The sequence below is a fragment of the Scyliorhinus canicula genome, chromosome 8, assembly GCF_902713615.1.
Source record: "Scyliorhinus canicula chromosome 8, sScyCan1.1, whole genome shotgun sequence".
Classification (NCBI taxonomy): domain Eukaryota; kingdom Metazoa; phylum Chordata; class Chondrichthyes; order Carcharhiniformes; family Scyliorhinidae; genus Scyliorhinus; species Scyliorhinus canicula.
Window position 1 is genome coordinate 9,306,663 of NC_052153.1, and position 17,760 is coordinate 9,324,422.

Genomic DNA, 17,760 nt, shown 5'->3' on the forward strand with positions numbered 1-17,760 from the left:
GCCCACACTGCGTCCACACTGCATTCACACTGCGCCCACACTGCACCCATACTGCACACATACTGCACCCACACTGCGCCCACACTGCATTCACACTGCGCCCACACTGCACCCACACTGCACCCACAGTGCGCCCACACTGCGTCCACACTGCATTCACACTGCGCCCACACTGCACCCATACTGCACACATACTGCACCCACACTGCACCCACACTGCGCCCACACTGCGCCCACACTGCGCCCACACTGCACCCACACTGCGCTCACACTGCGCCCACACTGCACTCACACTGCGCCCACACTGCACCCATACTGCACTCACACTGCGCCCACACTGCACTCACACTGCGCTCACACTGCGCCCACACTGCACTCACACTGCGCCCACACTGCACCCACACTGCACTCACACTGCGCCCACACTGCGCCCACACTGCACTCACACTGCGCCCACACTGCGCCCACACTGCGCTCACACTGCGCCCACACTGCACTCACACTGCGCCCACACTGCACCCACACTGCACTCACACTGCGCCCACACTGCGCCCACACTGCACTCACACTGCGCCCACACTGCACCCACACTGCACTCACACTGCGCCCACACTGCACCCACACTGCCCCCACACTGCACCCATACTGCACTCACACTGCGCCCACACTGCACCCACACTGTGCCCACACTGCGCCCACACTGCGCCCACACTGCACTCACACTGCGCCCACACTGCACCCACACTGTGCCCACCCTGAGCCCACACTGCGCCCACACTGTGCCCACACTGCGCCCACACTGAGCCCACACTGCGCCCACACTGCACCCACACTGCCCCCACACTGCACCCATACTGCACTCACACTGCGCCCACACTGCACCCACACTGCACCCACACTGCCCCCACACTGCGCCCACACTGCGTCCACACTGCATTCACACTGCGCCCACAGTGCGCCCACACTGCGTCCACACTGCATTCACACTGCGCCCACACTGCACCCATACTGCACACATACTGCACCCACACTGCGCCCACACTGCATTCACACTGCGCCCACACTGCACCCACACTGCACCCACAGTGCGCCCACACTGCGTCCACACTGCATTCACACTGCACTCACACTGCGCCCACACTGCACCCACACTGCACTCACACTGCGCCCACACTGCGCCCACACTGCACTCACACTGCGCCCACACTGCACCCACACTGCACTCACACTGCGCCCACACTGCACCCACACTGCCCCCACACTGCACCCATACTGCACTCACACTGCGCCCACACTGCACCCACACTGTGCCCACACTGCGCCCACACTGCGCCCACACTGCACTCACACTGCGCCCACACTGCACCCACACTGTGCCCACACTGCGCCCACCCTGAGCCCACACTGCGCCCACACTGTGCCCACACTGCGCCCACACTGAGCCCACACTGCGCCCACACTGCACCCACACTGCCCCCACACTGCACCCATACTGCACTCACACTGCGCCCACACTGCACCCACACTGCCCCCACACTGCGCCCACACTGCGCCCACACTGCCCCCACACTGCCCCCACACTGCACTCACACTGCGCCTACACTGCACCCACACTGCGCCCACACTGCACTCACACTGCACCCACACTGCGCCCACACTGCACCCACACTGCACCCACACTGCACCCACAGTGCGCCCACACTGCACTCACACTGCGCCCACACTGCGCCCACAGTGCGCCCACACTGCGCTCACACTGCACCCATACTGCACTCACACTGCCCCCACACTGCACCCACACTGCGCTCACACTGCACCCATACTGCACCCACACTGCACTCACACTGCGCCCAGACTGCACCCACACTGCACCCACACTGCACTCACACTGCGCCTACACTGCGCCCACACTGCGCCCACAATGCGCCCACAGTGCGCCCACAGTGCGCCCACACTGCGCCCACACTGCACCCACACTGCACCCACACTGCACCCACACTGCGCCCACACTGCACCAACACTGCGCCCACACTGTGCTCAGACTGCGCTCACACTGCACCCATACTGCACCCACACTGCACCCACACTGCACCCACACTGCGCCCACACTGCACCAACACTGCGCCCACGGTGCTCAGACTGCACCCGCACTGCGCCCACACTGCGCCCACACTGCGCTCACACTGCGCTCACACTGCGCCCACACTGCGCCCACACTGTGCTCAGACTGCACCCTCACTGCGCCCACACTGCGCTCACACTGCGCCCACACTGCGCTCACACTGCACTCACACTGCGCCCACACTGCGCCCGCACTGCCCCCACACTGCCCCCACACTGCCCCCACACTGCGCCCACACTGCGCCCGCACTGCACTCACACTGCGCCCACACTGCACCCGCACTGCGCCCACACTGCGCTCACACTGCGCCCACACTGCGCTCACACTGCACTCACACTGCGCCCACACTGCACCCATACTGCGTCCACACTGCGCCAACACTGCGCCTACACTGCGCTGACACTGCACCCACACTGCACTCACACTGCGCCCACACTGCACCCACACTGCGCCCACACTGCACTTGCACTGTGCTCACACTGCGCCCACACTGCGCCCACACTGCGCCCACACTGCACCCACACTGCACTCACACTGCGCCCACACTGCACCCACACTGCGCCCACACTGCACTTGCACTGTGCTCACACTGCGCCCACACTGCGCCCACACTGCGCCCACACTGCACCCACACTGCACCCACACTGCGCCCACACTGCGCCCACACTGCGCCCACACTGCGCCCACACTGCACCCACACTGCGCCCACACTGCGCCCACACTGCGCCCACACTGCGCCCACGGTGCTCAGACTGCACCCGCACTGCGCCCGCACTGCGCCCACACTGCGCCCACACTGCACCCACACTGCACCCACACTGCACCCGCACTGCGCACACACTGCGCCCACACTGCACCCACACTGCGCCCACACTGCGCCCACACTGCACCCACACTGCACCCACACTGCACTCACACTGCGCCCACACTGCACCCATACTGCGCCCACACTGCACCCACACTGCGCCCACACTGCACTCACACTGCGCCCACACTGCACCCACACTGCGCCCACACTGCGCCCACACTGCACCCACACTGCACTCACACTGCGCCCACACTGCGCCCACACTGCACCCACACTGCGCCCACACTGCACCCGCACTGCGCACACACTGCGCTCACACTGCGCCCACACTGCGCTCACACTGCACTCACACTGCGCCCACACTGCGCCTACACTGCGCTGACACTGCACCCACACTGCACTCACACTGCACCCACACTGCACCCGCACTGCGCACACACTGCGCTCACACTGCGCCCACACTGCGCTGACACTGCACCCAGACTGCGCCCACACTGCGCCCACCCTGCACTCACACTGCGCCAACACTGCGCCAACACTGCGCCCACACTGCGCTCACACTGCGCCCACACTGCGCCCACACTGCACTCGCACTGTGCTCACACTGTGCTCACACTGCGCCCACACTGCGCTCACACTGCGCCCACACTGCACTCGCACTGTGCTCACACTGCGCCAACACTGCGTCCACACTGCGCTCACACTGCACCTACACTGCGCCCACACTGCACCCACACTGCGCCCACAATGCGCCCACAGTGCGCCCACAGTGCGCCCACACTGCGCTGACACTGCGCTCACACTGCGCTCACACTGCGCTCACACTGCACCCATACTGCACACACACTGCGCCCAGACTGCACCCAGACTGCACCCACACTGCACCCACACTGCACCCACACTGCGCCCACACTGCGCCCACGGTGCTCAGACTGCACCCGCACTGCGCCCACACTGCGCCCACACTGCGCCCACACTGCGCCCCACACTGTGCTCAGACTGCATCCGCACTGCGCCCACACTGCGCTCACACTGCGCCCACACTGCGCTCACACTGCACTCACACTGCGCCCACACTGCACCCATACTGCACCCACACTGCGTCCACACTGCGCCCACACTGCGCCCACACTGCGCCCACACTGCACCCGCACTGCGCCCACACTGCGCCCACACTGCGCTCACACTGCGCCCACACTGCACCCACACTGCACCCACACTGCACCCACACTGCGCCCACACTGCACCCGCACTGCGCACACACTGCGCCCACACTGCGCCCACACTGCGCTCACACTGCACTCACACTGCGCCCACACTGCGCCTACACTGCGCTGACACTGCGCCCACACTGCACTCACACTGCGCCAACACTGCGCCCACCATGCACTCACTGCGCCAACACTGCGCCAACACTGCGCCCACACTGCGCTCACACTGCGCCCACACTGCACTCGCACTGTGCTCACACTGTGCTCACACTGCGCTCACACTGCACTCACACTGCGCCCACACTGCACTCGCACTGTGCTCACACTGCGCCAACACTGCGTCCACACTGCGCTCACACTGCACCTACACTGCGCCCACACTGCACCCATACTGCACCCACACTGCGTCCACACTGCGCCAACACTGCGTCCACACTGCGCTCACACTGCACCTACACTGCACCCACACTGCGCCCACACTGCGCTCACACTGCGCTCACAGTGCGCCTACACTGCGCCCACACTGCGCTCACACTGCACTCTCACTGCGCCCACACTGCGCCCACACTGCGCTCACACTGCACTCTCACTGCGCCCACACTGCGCCCACACTGCGCCCACACTGCGCCCACACTGCACCCCCACTGCGCTCAGACTGCGCCCACACTGCACCCACACTGCGCCCACACTGCACCCCCACTGCGCCCACACTGCGCTCAGACTGCGCCCACACTGCGCCCACACTGCACCCACACTGCACCCACACTGCACCCACACTGCGCCCACACTGCACCCCCACTGCGCCCACACTGCGCTCAGACTGCGCCCACACTGCGCTCAGACTGCGCCCACACTGCGCCCACACTGCACCCACACTGCGCCCACACTGCGCCCACCCTGAGCCCACACTGCACCCACACTGCGCCTACACTGCGCCCACACTGCACTCACACTGCGTCCACACTGCGCCTGCACTGCGTCCACACTGCGCTCACACTGCGTCCACACTGCGCTCACACTGCACCCACACTGCGCCCACACTGCACCCACACTGCGCTCAGACTGCGCCCACACTGCGCCCACACTGCGCCTGCACTGCGCCCACACTGCGCCTACACTGCACCCCCACTGCGCTCACACTGCACCCACATTGTGCCCACATTGCGCTCAGACTGCGCCCACCCTGCGCCCACCCTGCGCCCACAGTGCGCTCCTCTCTCTCCTGGTCTGAACTCTCTGATTCTGGTCTCTCCTGAGCTGGGCAGCCAGTCACTGGCGTCAGTCCCGTGCCGTCACCAGGCTGGAGTTTAATTGCAAACACATTTTGGATGCAGCCTGGGATATAAATGTATAAACATATTTAAAATATACACCTCTATTTGTTTCGCACAAAACTAACCTTCCCTCTTCTAACCTCTCAATTCAATCTCAACCAGACAGTGTCTGCACTGGACACAGAGAGAGATGTGCTGATGTGGGAGAGAGTCAACTAGTCTCCCTGTCTAAATATTCCTTTATTCATCCTGAGGGAAACGTGGCCGGGATTTCGTCAACTTGGCAATAACCGCTAGATTTCTCTCCCTCTCTCTCTCACTCTCTCTCCCTCCTTCAATGCCTCGCATGTGTAGTTTGGAAACCTTTAGCCAGCCAGAAAGGAAAGCCAAGCAGGTTTTAACAGGAGCAAGAGGAGGAAGAGACAAGAGGTGAATCAGGTTTTGTCCCTGTTGCCTTTCCACAAGCTCTTCAAAGCCATTCGAGGTCACAGCCCGCATGCAATTCAGAGGAAAACAACATTGTTGTTATTTTAAACATGGCACGGGGAAGCAGAACAATACTGAATCGGGATGTATCCTCATGTTAGCGTTTGCAGAATAACTGTTCCACTACGAACGCCGAAGGTGGGAAGATACTTGTTTTGATGCTGCCGGCTCGGTTGCACAATACACACGCTGGGGAGGAGTTTGGGGGGGGGGGGGGGGGGGGGTGATGGGTCGAAGCACAAGAGTGGAGCTGAAAATATGAGTATCAAATGTTTTGATCTCGAGCACAACAAGTTTTGCTTTCCTGCTCTTGGCTCTGAGCTCATTAAAATACCTGGGTTGCAAAAGAAATGTCGTTTCTTTTCTAATTGTGATGCTTTAACTCCTTGGGCGGGAGTCTCCGAGATAGAGGCAGAGTGCCCACGCCGTCGCGTTTCACCACGGCGCGAAACGGGCGCTACCAATTCCGGCCCCCACGGCGCTGGAGAGGTTCACGCCGCTCCAGCCTCCCTTCCCTGCGCCGCGCCAACACGCGCATGCGCGGGGGGGGGACTTCCTCAACGCGCCGGCCCCGACGCAACATGGCGCGGGGGTTCAGGGGCCGGCCACATAACAAAATAGGGCCGGGGCTGGAGAGCCCGGCCCACCGATCGGTGGGCCCCAATCGCAGGCCAGACCCCATCGGAGGCCCCCCCCTGGTGAAGGAGCCCCCCCTCCCCACCCCCACAGGCCGCCCCTCGACTCTGCGCGCAGAGTTCCCGCCGGCTGCGAGCAGGTGTGGACGGCGCCGGCGGGTCTCTGCCGTTTCCGCGCGGCCGCTCGGCCCATCAAGGCCGGAGAATCGGCAGCCCGGCCGCGGACAGCGGCCCCCGACCGGCGCCGCACCAAACGCGCCGGCGCAAATGGCGCCGATTCTGCGCTCCTCGCAGAATCGTGTGCCGGCGACGGGGAGGCGTGCCTCCGGCCTGGCGCGGGGCTCGGGGAATCCCGCCCCTTGTTCCCCCCGCCCTTAACAGAGCCAAGAGTGGAGAAGGAACAGTTACAGGAATCCTTATTTAACTTTCTCTGTAATAGAGTAGGAAAACTGTGCAAATTACACATGGAACAGATGGACTTAAAGCGATTCAGTTGACAGTCTTTGCCTCTCTCAGACAGAGGAGCAGCTATGAAAGAATTGCATAGGGTTCACTGTGTAGAAACAGAACGTTAGGCCACATGTCTCTCCTGCCGCTCTATTTAGTTCCACTCACTCTATCAACATATCCTTCCCATTCCTTTTCCCTGGTGTGTCAAGCTTCCCCTGAAATGCACCAACTCTATTCATCTCAACTAGTCCAGGTGCTAGCACGTTCTCCATTCTCCCCACTCGCTGAGGAAAGAGGCTGCTCCTGAATTCCTCACCAGATTTATTAGTGACTCTTCCATTTCTAATTCCGAGTCCTGGGATCACCATGAGTGTGTAACATTCCTTGCCTTTTCCTCCCAGATAGCCAGATGTGTAGTTTTGACAAAGAATATAAAAATATGAAGTTTGAATCAAAACAAATTTATTTTACACTACTAAACTTGATTAGGTTTGCACACTTTACTAAGCACAGGGCTAAATCGCTGGCTTTGAAAGCAGACCAAGCAGGCCAGCAGCACGGTTCGATTCCCGTAACAGCCTCCCCGAACAGGCGCCGGAATGTGGCGACTAGGGGCTTTTCACAGTAACTTCATTGAAGCCTACTCGTGACAATAAGCGATTTTCATTTCATTTCATTTCATAAACTAATAATACTGAATCTGTAGTACAGTAATCAATATTCTCTCCAACTATTAAACTACACTATAACTTGACCTTGTGCTACATCTCTGCAATGAAATCTGCTCCCATCAGCTTCTCGTCACCTTCTCCCAGAATACCTAGAGATGCTGCCTTATATACGACAACTTAGTAACGCCATCTAGTGTTTGATTTACACATAGGTTCTGCTCACAGTAAGAAGTCTCACAACACCAGGTTAAAGTCCAACAGGTTTGGCTTCAAATCACTAGCTTTCGGAGCACTGCTCCTTCCTCAAGTGAATGAAGAGGTAGGTTCCAGAAACATATATATAGACAAAGTTAAAGATGTGAGACGATATAGACTTTGTCTCGATATATGTTTCTGGAACCCACCTCTTCATTCACCTGAGGAAGGAGCAGTGCTCCGAAAGCTAGTGATTTGAAACAAACCTGTTGGACTTTAACCTGGTGTTGTAAGATTTCTTACTGTGCTCACCCCAGTCCAACGCCGGCATCTCCACCTCATCGTTTCTGATGTTAACCCTTTACTACACTTGTACTATACGTATCATTACAGAGTGGGAAACATTTTCTCTGCGTCCAACCAATCAGAAGCGTAAAGACCCTTCATAAGTTTAAAGACTTCTTTCAGATCAGCTCTCCCAGTCTCCTCTCGTGGACTGTTCAGTCTTCCCTGATAATTGTATTCCTTTAGTTCTTATGTTATCCATGTGACTTTGATGAAAGGCCCGAAATGTAGGGGAGGGGGGAGTCTCCAGTTCCTCGGCGGTGTGTTTCTCGATCGCGCACCGTTCGCTGGAGGTGCAATCAGCGGGATCTTCCATTGAAGCCCCCCCCCCCCCAATGCCGCTAGAAACCCTTGGGTGGGGCTGCGCTGCCGGCGGCAACAGAGAATCCCAATGGCAGGAGAATTCCAGCTGTTAACTCTATTTCTCTCTCCACAGATGCTGACAGACCTGCTGAGCAATTCCAGCATTGTCTGTTTTAATATCAGATCGCCAGCATCAGCGGTTCATTGGTATCAATGGCCAATTCTGTCCCCCTGTTTGAAAGTTGAGCGTGTGCAAAACCTATCCGGTTGGGTTTGGGGAAAAAACAGCCTCAATCTCTGTTCTTAATTATTATCCATTGGCCCCGACCGTGAATCACAAGAGTTCAAGTGAAGACACGGTGTGATTCACCTGAGGAAGGAGCAGCGCTCCGAAAGCTGGTGTTTGATACAAACCTGTTGGACTTTAACCTGGTGTTGTCAGACTTCTTACTGTGCCCACCCCAGTCCAACGCCGGCATCTCCACATCACAATGAGATTGGGTTTTGAAGCAGTCTCCATGTCGTTAAACTCACAGCCAACTCCCTCAAGGTGGGAAAAGTAGCGGAGAAGAGAGACAAGAAAAGATAATAAAAATCTGGGGTAATTACAAGGCAATGGCCTAACCAGAAACCTCTGGTAAGAACAAGAGAAATAGAAGCAGATGATTGGACAGTCCCGTCGTGTCTGAAAAGACTCCACTTGCTCCCCATATCCTGGTCATTTCCTGAGAGATCAAAAACCTATTTGTCCCAGATTCAGTGATGATGATGCGGCACGGGAGCACTGTGGTTAGCACAGTTGCTTCACAGCTCCAGGGTCCCGGGTTCGATTCCCGGCTTGGGTCACTGTCTGTGCGGAGTCTGCACGTTCTCCCCCTGTCTGCGTGGGTTTCCTCCGGGGGCTCCGGTTTCCTCCCACAGTCCAAAGATGTGCAGGTTAGGTGGATTGGCCAGGATAAATTGCCCTTAGTGACCGAAATTGCCCTTAATGTTGGGTGGGGTTACTGGGTTATGGGGATAGGGTGGATGTGTTGATCTTAGGTAGGGTGCTCTTTCCAGGAGCCGGTGCAGACTCGATGGGCCGAATGGCCTCTTTCTGCACTGTAAATTCTATGTCTTAAGTAGGGTGCTCTTTTCCAAGAGCTGGCACAGACTCGATGAGCCAAATGGCCTCCCTCTGTACTGTTGATTCTATGAATCCTCTGAAATTCCAAAGATTCACACCGATTTGAGCGATGAACGTTCTCCCCATCTCCGTCTTGAATGACCGGTCCCATATCCTGAGGCTATGCCACCATGTTCTGAGTGCCCCAGTTGTGGAAACACCCTCTCAGTATCTACCCTGTCAAGCCACTTCAGAACTTTGAATGTTTCAAAGAGATCACCCCGCTCTCTTCTGAACGCCAGAGAATATAGAGCCAATTTACCCATCGGTAAACCTTTCATCCCAGGGGACCTTCGCTGTTCCACCACTGGTTCAAAATATATCCTTCCTTAAATATGGAGGCCAAAACTTCAAACACTGTTCCTTGAAACCCGACACAAAATAGTGCGACTTCTTTAATCCTGTACTCCACACCTCTCGTAATAAAGGCCAACACGTCACTTGTTTCCTAATTTCTTCTTGTACCTGCATGCCCTCTTTGTGGCCCTTGTGCCAGTTCACACAATAATCTCTCTATATCAACATTTACCAATTACACTCCGTTTAGAAAATATTCTACTTTTCTATTCTTCTGACCAAAGCGAGTAACCTCACACTTCAGCATATTACACTCCATCCGCCAATGTGTTATCCACTTACTTGATCTATATCTCTTCATAGGCTCTTTGTGTCTTCCTCACAGCTTGCATTCCCACATAGTTTTGTATCATCAGCAAACCTCCACTGATTACTGTCTCTTCATCTAAGCATTAATTTCGATTGCAAATAGCTGAGACCCCAGCACTGATCCGTGTGGCATTCTACTCGTCATAGCATGCTAACTTGAAAATTATCCACGTATCACCCTCAACTCCGTGAGCCCTTGTGTATTAACCTTTCTTTGGTTATCTTATCGAATGCCTTTGGAAATCCAAGTATACCACATCTACTTGTCCCCTTTAATCTATCCTACCAGTTACATCCTAAAAGCTCGAATAAATTTGTCAAATGCGATTTCCCTTTCATAAAACCATGTTGACTTGTTCTAATTATTTTTTTGAGAAGTATTTTAATTCACATTTTAGCAATTTAACATTTTACAAAACATAACAAACACATTACACCCCCAAATACAATAAACCCTGCATCACCCCTCCCCCCCCCCCCCCCCCCCCCCACTAACAGTTGTCGATAACTAGCTCTCCGAAATGCAAAATAAACAAACTCAAACTCCACTTTTGTGGAACCCCTCATCTGTCCCCTAAGGGAAAAATTCACCTTTTCAAGATGTAAGAACTCCATTATGTCCCCCAGCCACACCAAGGTACACGGTGAAGATACTGATCTCCACCCCAACAGGACCCAACTGTGAGCGATCAACGAGGCAAGGGCTAAAACATCTGCCCCCGCTCCAGTCTGCAACTCTAGCAGGACCGACACCCCGAATGTGGCCCCTAGGAGACCCAGCTCCACATCCACATGCAAGATCGCCGACATACTGCTGAAAAACTACCCCCAAAAGTTCTCCAACTTCGGGCAGAACCAGAACGTGTCACATGATTAGCTGGGCCCCTCCCACACCGTTCAAAGTATCCTCTACCCCCTCAAACAGCCAGCTCATCAAATGTGCCCTGTGCTTCACCTTCAACTGTCTCATCTCCAACCTCGTGCATGAGGTTGAGGCATTCAACCTCCACAGCACCTCACACCACAACCCCTCATTCAGCTCCCATCCCCAAATCCTCCCACTTTGCCTTAACCCCCTCCATAGACACCTTATCCGCCTCCAAATTCCTCCCATAAATCGCCGAGATCCTCCAATTCCATTACTGACAGCACCTCCTCCAACAATGAGGAGGCAAGCACTATCGGAATGTCGGGAAAAAGTTTCTAGCAAAGTCCCGCGACTGCTTACTCCGCAAACCCTCCTCACACTGAAACCCAAACTTCCCCCTCAACTCCTCCAAACTTAGAAACCTCCCCTCCAAAAACAAATCCTCCATGTCCTTCGCCCCTCTCTCTTCCCACCCCCCCCAAACATTGCAAGGGCTAAAACATCTGCCCCCGCTCCAGTCTGCAACTCTAGCAGGACCGACATTCTAATTATACCAAGCTCTTCTAAATACGTTGTTAATACTTCTTGCCTTTATGAATAGAAGATAAATGTACAAAAGCAAGAAAGCTATGCTGAACCTTTAACTGGCACTATACGTTTTAAAGAATGTCAAAGCCCTAGGGAGAGTTAGGAAGAGATTTATTAGAATGGCACCAGGGATGAAAGATTTCACTCTGCAATAGGACGACAGGAACTGTAGTTGTTTTCCGTAGAGCAGAGATGATTTTGGGGATTTTTGGAGGACGCTATTTCGCCCCTCGAGGCCATTGTGTGAATCAATGAGACCATAACTAATCTGTGACCTAACACTATTTCTTCAGCTTTGCCTGTTATCCCTAAATACCTTGGGATGAGAAAAATACATCACCCCGAGATTTAAAATTGCCACCTGATTCAGCATCAGTTGCCATTTACAGAAGAGTGTATCAAACGCTTCTCCGTTACGTGGAGAGGTGGTTCCTAATTTCAATCCTGAAAGGTCCGTCTCTAATTTTTAGACGATGATCCCAGTCCTCGATTTCCCAACCAGCAGAAGTAGTTTCTCTCTGACTGTCCCACTTAATATCTTGAAAACCGTGATCAAATCCTCAATTCCAGCCTTGGGTGACTGTGTGGAGTCTGCACATTCTCTCCGTGTCTGCGTGGGTTTCCTCCGGGCGCTCCGGTTTCCTCCCACAGTCCAAAGATGTGCAGGTTAGGTGGATTGACCGTGCTAAATTGCCCCTTCGTGTCCAAAGGTTAGGTGGGGTTACGGGGATGGGGCGGGGGGAGCAGAACTGGGTAGGGTGCTCTTTCAGAGGGTCGGTGCACACTCAATGGGCCGAATGGCCTCCGTCTGCACTGTAGGAATTCTATGAATCACTTTATAAATCCAAGGGCATACAAACCTTATCTGTATAATCCCCCCTTGTAATTTAACCCTTGAAGTCCCAGTGTCTATCTAGTAAATCTGCACAGCGCTCTCCCTACAAAGCCATCCTTCCTGCAGCAACTATAGCTGCTCCCAGAACCCTAGCTGTGGTCTAACTAGGGCTTTGAGTAGCTGAAGCGAGGCTAGCATCATTAAAGATGTGCAAAATCAGGAAAAGGTTTTTGATACTGTTTCCAGTGGCAGAGTTTCATAACCAGATTTAAGACAATTGGTAAAAGAACCAGCGGCAGAGTGGTAGAGTTCTGCAGCATAGAAAAGGCCCATCGAGTCTGCGCCAGTCAAAAACAACCACCTAACTATTCTTTTTTTTATAAATTTAGAGTACCCAATTCAGTTTTTCCAAATAAGGGGCAATACACCTACCCTGCACATCTTTGGGTTGTGGGGGCGAAACCCACGCAAACACTGGGAGAATGTGCAAACCCCACACGGACAGTGACCTAGAGTCGGGATTGAACCTGGGACCTCGGCGCCGTGAGGCAGCAGTGCTAACCACTGCACCACCGTGCTGCCCTACCACCTAACTATTCTAATACCAGTTTCCACTGCTGCCTCACGGCACTGAGGTCCCAGGTTCAATCCCGGCTCTGGGTCACTGTCTGTGTGGAGTTTGCACATTCTCCCCGTGTCTGCGTGGGTTTCGCCCCCACAACCCAAAGATCTGCAGATTAGATGGATCGGCCACGCTAAATTGCCCCTTAATTGGAAAAAAATGAATTGGGTACTCTAAACGTTAAAAAAAATAAAATTTGATCCCTCCACCCAGAGGAAAAGTTTCTTCCTGTCTACTCTATGCCCGTCATAATTTTATACATCTCAATTTTTTTAAGGTAAAGATAGATAGTTTTTTGAAGAATAAAGGGATTAAGGGTTATGGTGTTCGGGCCGGAAAGTGGAGCTGAGTCCACAAAAGATCAGCCATGATCTAATTGAATGGCGGAGCAGGCTCGAGGGGCCAGATGGCCTACTCCTGTTCCTAGTTCTTATAATCCGGTCCCCCCTAAGTCTCCTCTGGTCCAAGGAACACAACCCCAGTCTATCCAATCTCTCTTCATAACCGAGACTCTCCAGCCCAGGCAACATCCTGGTAAATCTCCTCTGCAGGGCGAGCCGAGATAGCAAGAAGAAAATAAAAGATATGCAGCGAGTTGTTATGATGGTGCCTAAAGGGTGGCGGAAGCTGATTGAATAGTAACTTCACAAAAGGAATTGGATAAATACTTGAAAGGGCGAAAATGGGCAGACTATGGGTACAGGGGAGGGGACGGGGACTAATTATACATCTCTATCAAAGAGCTAGCACAGGCACGAGGGGATGAATGGACTCCTTCTGCCTTCTGTCCTGTATTATTCCACGGTGCTATGATCAGCAACCCCACAATCTAGCTGCCAAACTCTGTCAAGTTGTCCTGACAAGCTATTGGGCAATCTTTTCATCCAGCAGTAACTTTCCCCTGGCTGAGGAACAGAGTTTGCAACTATCAGGTATGGAAGAATCACAACACACAGCTTCAAACCGAACTGTAAAATTGTCCTCGAGTGGCTTCGTTGACCATTTTGTTCAAAAGTTTCAGCTGCCCAGTAAAAAGCAACGGAGGCTATGATTTGATACTCTTCCCTGAGCAACCGGTAACATCTGAAAAAGATTTAGTAACTCCCACTCCCGATTGTCAAATCCCATTGATTCAGCATGCACAAGGCAGCAGAACCTCCCACTGTGCAGCGATGAACTTCTTTCAGTTAATCTGTGTCCAACTCAAGGCTTGCGTTTCTTCAGCTCCCAGTATAATTACAAACATTGCCTCTCCAAGTGGCTGCCAAACAAGCGTTCGTGCCGTCTTTAGAAGCGTTGAGGAAAGTCTGAAAAGGAGATATTTTCGCCTCGGAGAGAGCGGGGCACGGCGCGTGGAAGGGGTTCGTGCACATTCGATTTATAAGCAACAACAACAACCTACATTTCGATAGCACCTTGACCATAATAAAACGTCGCAGGGCATTCACGGGCGAGTCACAAAACAAAAATTAAACACCAAGCCAGATAAAATGATATTCGGGCTGGTGTTCAAAGGGGTAGACCATAAGACGGAGCACGGGTAGGCCATTCGGCCCATCCAGTCGTTCATGATTGATGCAATGATCCTCAACTCAATTTTCCCACCTTATCCCCAAAAACCCTTGATTCTCTCATTGATTCCCTTTCCTTAGGTAAGGGGACCAGGCACAGTATTCCGGGTGGAGTCAAACTGCCTTGTATAGTTTTAGTAAGACTCCCCTATTTTTATACTCCATTCCCTTTAAAATAAAGGTCGTTTTCAGGAGCGTCTTAAAGGCAGGAAGAGAGATGGGGGGTCGTAGTGTGTTTGAGAGGAAATTCGAGAACTTCGGTCCCAGGGAATGTCTGGATTTCCATAAATACCACCAAAAGAAATTAAATCCTTTTGAGAGTCAGATTTTTCCCACCAAATAAAACGTATACGGTTGAAAATAATTTTTGAATATCAATTCATTAAAATTTTCAATTTTCACACATGCCTGCCTATGACATGACAGTTGTTCGTGCTGTTTTGAATTATATCATTAAGTTTTCGGCTCGGAAACCTCTATGTCCCTGACATGGAGGTTGCGGTTAATATTCCTCCTGGAGGTTTCAGAGATAGCTACATCTGACAGGATTTTCCCAAGTGCTAGAGTTTGAGCGTGCGCTGTGACTGAACCGTCCAGTGTTCACTGGTACTGTTCTCGTGTAATCAGTGGACAATAACTCTTAATTCTGAGTTTATTTTTCTGAATGACTTCAAAGCCAGCTCAAGGATGCATCTCTGACCTTCCCGATGCAAGTTTTGGCAGGGAATTTAGTGGCTAGTTTTTTTAAATACTTTTCACAGAGAGGGGGCCTGGCTGAGAGAGAGAGAGAGAGGTAGGAAATTGCAGGGATTGCTCAAACATACAAAATCGATGGGCAGGGAGAGACCATCTTGTCCAACAAGACGGTCACAGACCGTGGCAGCCAAAACATCACGACTCTGGCAGCACGGTAGCATGGTGGTTAGCATAAATGCTTCACAGCTCCAGGGTCCCAGGTTCGATTCCCGGCTGGGTCACTGTCTGTGCGGAGTTTGCCCTTTCTCCCCGTGTCTGCGTGGGTTTCCTCCGGGTGCTCCGGTTTCCTCCCACAGTCCAAAGATGTGCGGGTTAGGTGGATTGGCCATGCTAAATTGCCCGTAGTGTCCTAATAAAAGTAAGGTTAAGGGGGGGGGTTGTTGGGTTACGGGTATAGGGTGGATACGTGGGTTTGAGTAGGGTGATCATGGCTCGGCACAACATTGAGGGCCGAAGGGCCTGTTCTGTGCTGTACTGTTCTATTCTATTCTATTCATCATTTCTTCCCTGCCCTCCATTGTTGATTCTATAGTAATTGTGTGCAGGTGGTGGGCATTCACTTGAGCCCCCTATAAATAGGCACAGACTAAAACTGATAGGCTAGGGGTTGCGTGCTGGGAATGTATAACTTGTAAAAGATGCAGGCAGGTTGTTTCCACTGGCGGGTGAAAGCAGAACTAGGGGGCATAGCCTCAAAATAAGGGGAAGTAGATTTAGGACTGAGTTTAGGAGCAACGTCTTCACCCAAAGGGTTGTGAATCTATGGAATTCCTTGCCCAGTGAAGCAGTAGAGGCTCCTTCATTAAATGTTTTTAAGGTAAAGATAGATAGTTTTTTGAAGAATAAAGGGATTAAGGGTTATGATGTTCGGGCCGGAAAGTGGAGCTGAGTCCACAAAAGATCAGCCATGATCTCATTGAATGGAGGAGCAGGCTCGAGGGGCCAGATGGCCTACTCCTGCTCCTAGTTCTTATGTTCTATCTCTGTAAATAAATATAAAAGTGCATAAAGGTTGGTTCCCAAGTTTCATTCCTCATCAACTGGCTTTCTGGAATAGGACATCCATCTCCTACCCAGCAGCACGGTAGCACAAGTGGATAGCACTGTGGCTTCACAGCACCAGGGTCCCAGGTTCGATTCCCTGCTGGGTCACTGTCTGTGCGGAGTTTGCACGTTCTCCCCGTGTCTGCGTGGGTTTCCTCCGAGTGCTCCGGTTTCCTCCCACAGTCCAAAGACAGCAGGTTAGGTGGATTGGCCATGATAAATTGCTCTCATTGACCAAAAAAGGTCAGGAGGGGTTATTGGGTTACAGGGTGGAAGTGAGGGCTTAAGTGGGTCAGTGCAGACTCGATGAGCCGAATGGCCTCCTTCTGCACTGTATCTTCTATGTACCCCCCTCATCCCCCCACCCTTCACCCATCACCCGGGAGAAGTAAAATAAAATATTTTGGGAAATTTCTCTACAACTTCCTCAGGTGCTGGGAACCAATCCATAGGTCACATGAACAAAGACTTATCCAAGAATACACTTAAGTAAAAGCAAAATACTGCAGATGCTCTAAATCTGAAATAGAAACAGAAAATGCTGGATAACTCAGCACTGAGTCTTCTGAAAAAGAATCATACGAGCTCAAAATGTTAACTCTGCTTCTCTCTCCACAGATGCTGCCAGACCTATAATAATCTTTATAAGTGTCACAAGTAGGCTTCCATTAACACTGCAATGAAGTTACTGTGAAAAGCCCCTAGTCGCCACATTCTGGCGCCTGTTCGGGTACACTGAGGGAGAATTCAGAATGTCCAAATTACCTAACAAGCACGTTTTTCGAGACTTGTGGGAGGAAACCGGAGCACCCGGACGAAACCCACGCAGACACGGGGAGAACGTGACTCAAGCCGGGAATCGAACCCGGGACCCTGACGCTGTGAAGCAACAGTGCTAATCACCGTGCTGCCCAGAGCTGGGATTCTCCACCATATTCGGATTTTATTCCATTAAGATGCTTACCTTACAGTACAATCCCAGTCACGGACTGATTCAACTGCCTCGTAAAAGTTTGCAGGGAGTCAGATGTCAGCAAAATGCGTTCCAGAAACTCCCCCCTCACTGGGAAAGGGGTAGACACCGAGCGTCCAGTCTATTCCGACACTGGCATAGTTTAAACCGATGTTACTTGGTCCTTCCTAAT

General features: G+C 53.2%; 1 protein-coding gene across 1 annotated transcript in view; it reads right to left on the reverse strand.

Annotated features, from left to right (window-relative positions):
* Positions 1–17,600, reverse strand: part of lpar1 (lysophosphatidic acid receptor 1) — a 137,066-nt gene extending 119,466 nt beyond the window's left edge. The window contains exon 1 of the mRNA XM_038804141.1: positions 17,580–17,600. The gene's annotated coding sequence lies outside the window, so the exon portion shown is untranslated. The remainder of the gene's footprint in view (positions 1–17,579) is intronic.
* Positions 17,601–17,760: the final 160 nt, after the last annotated feature.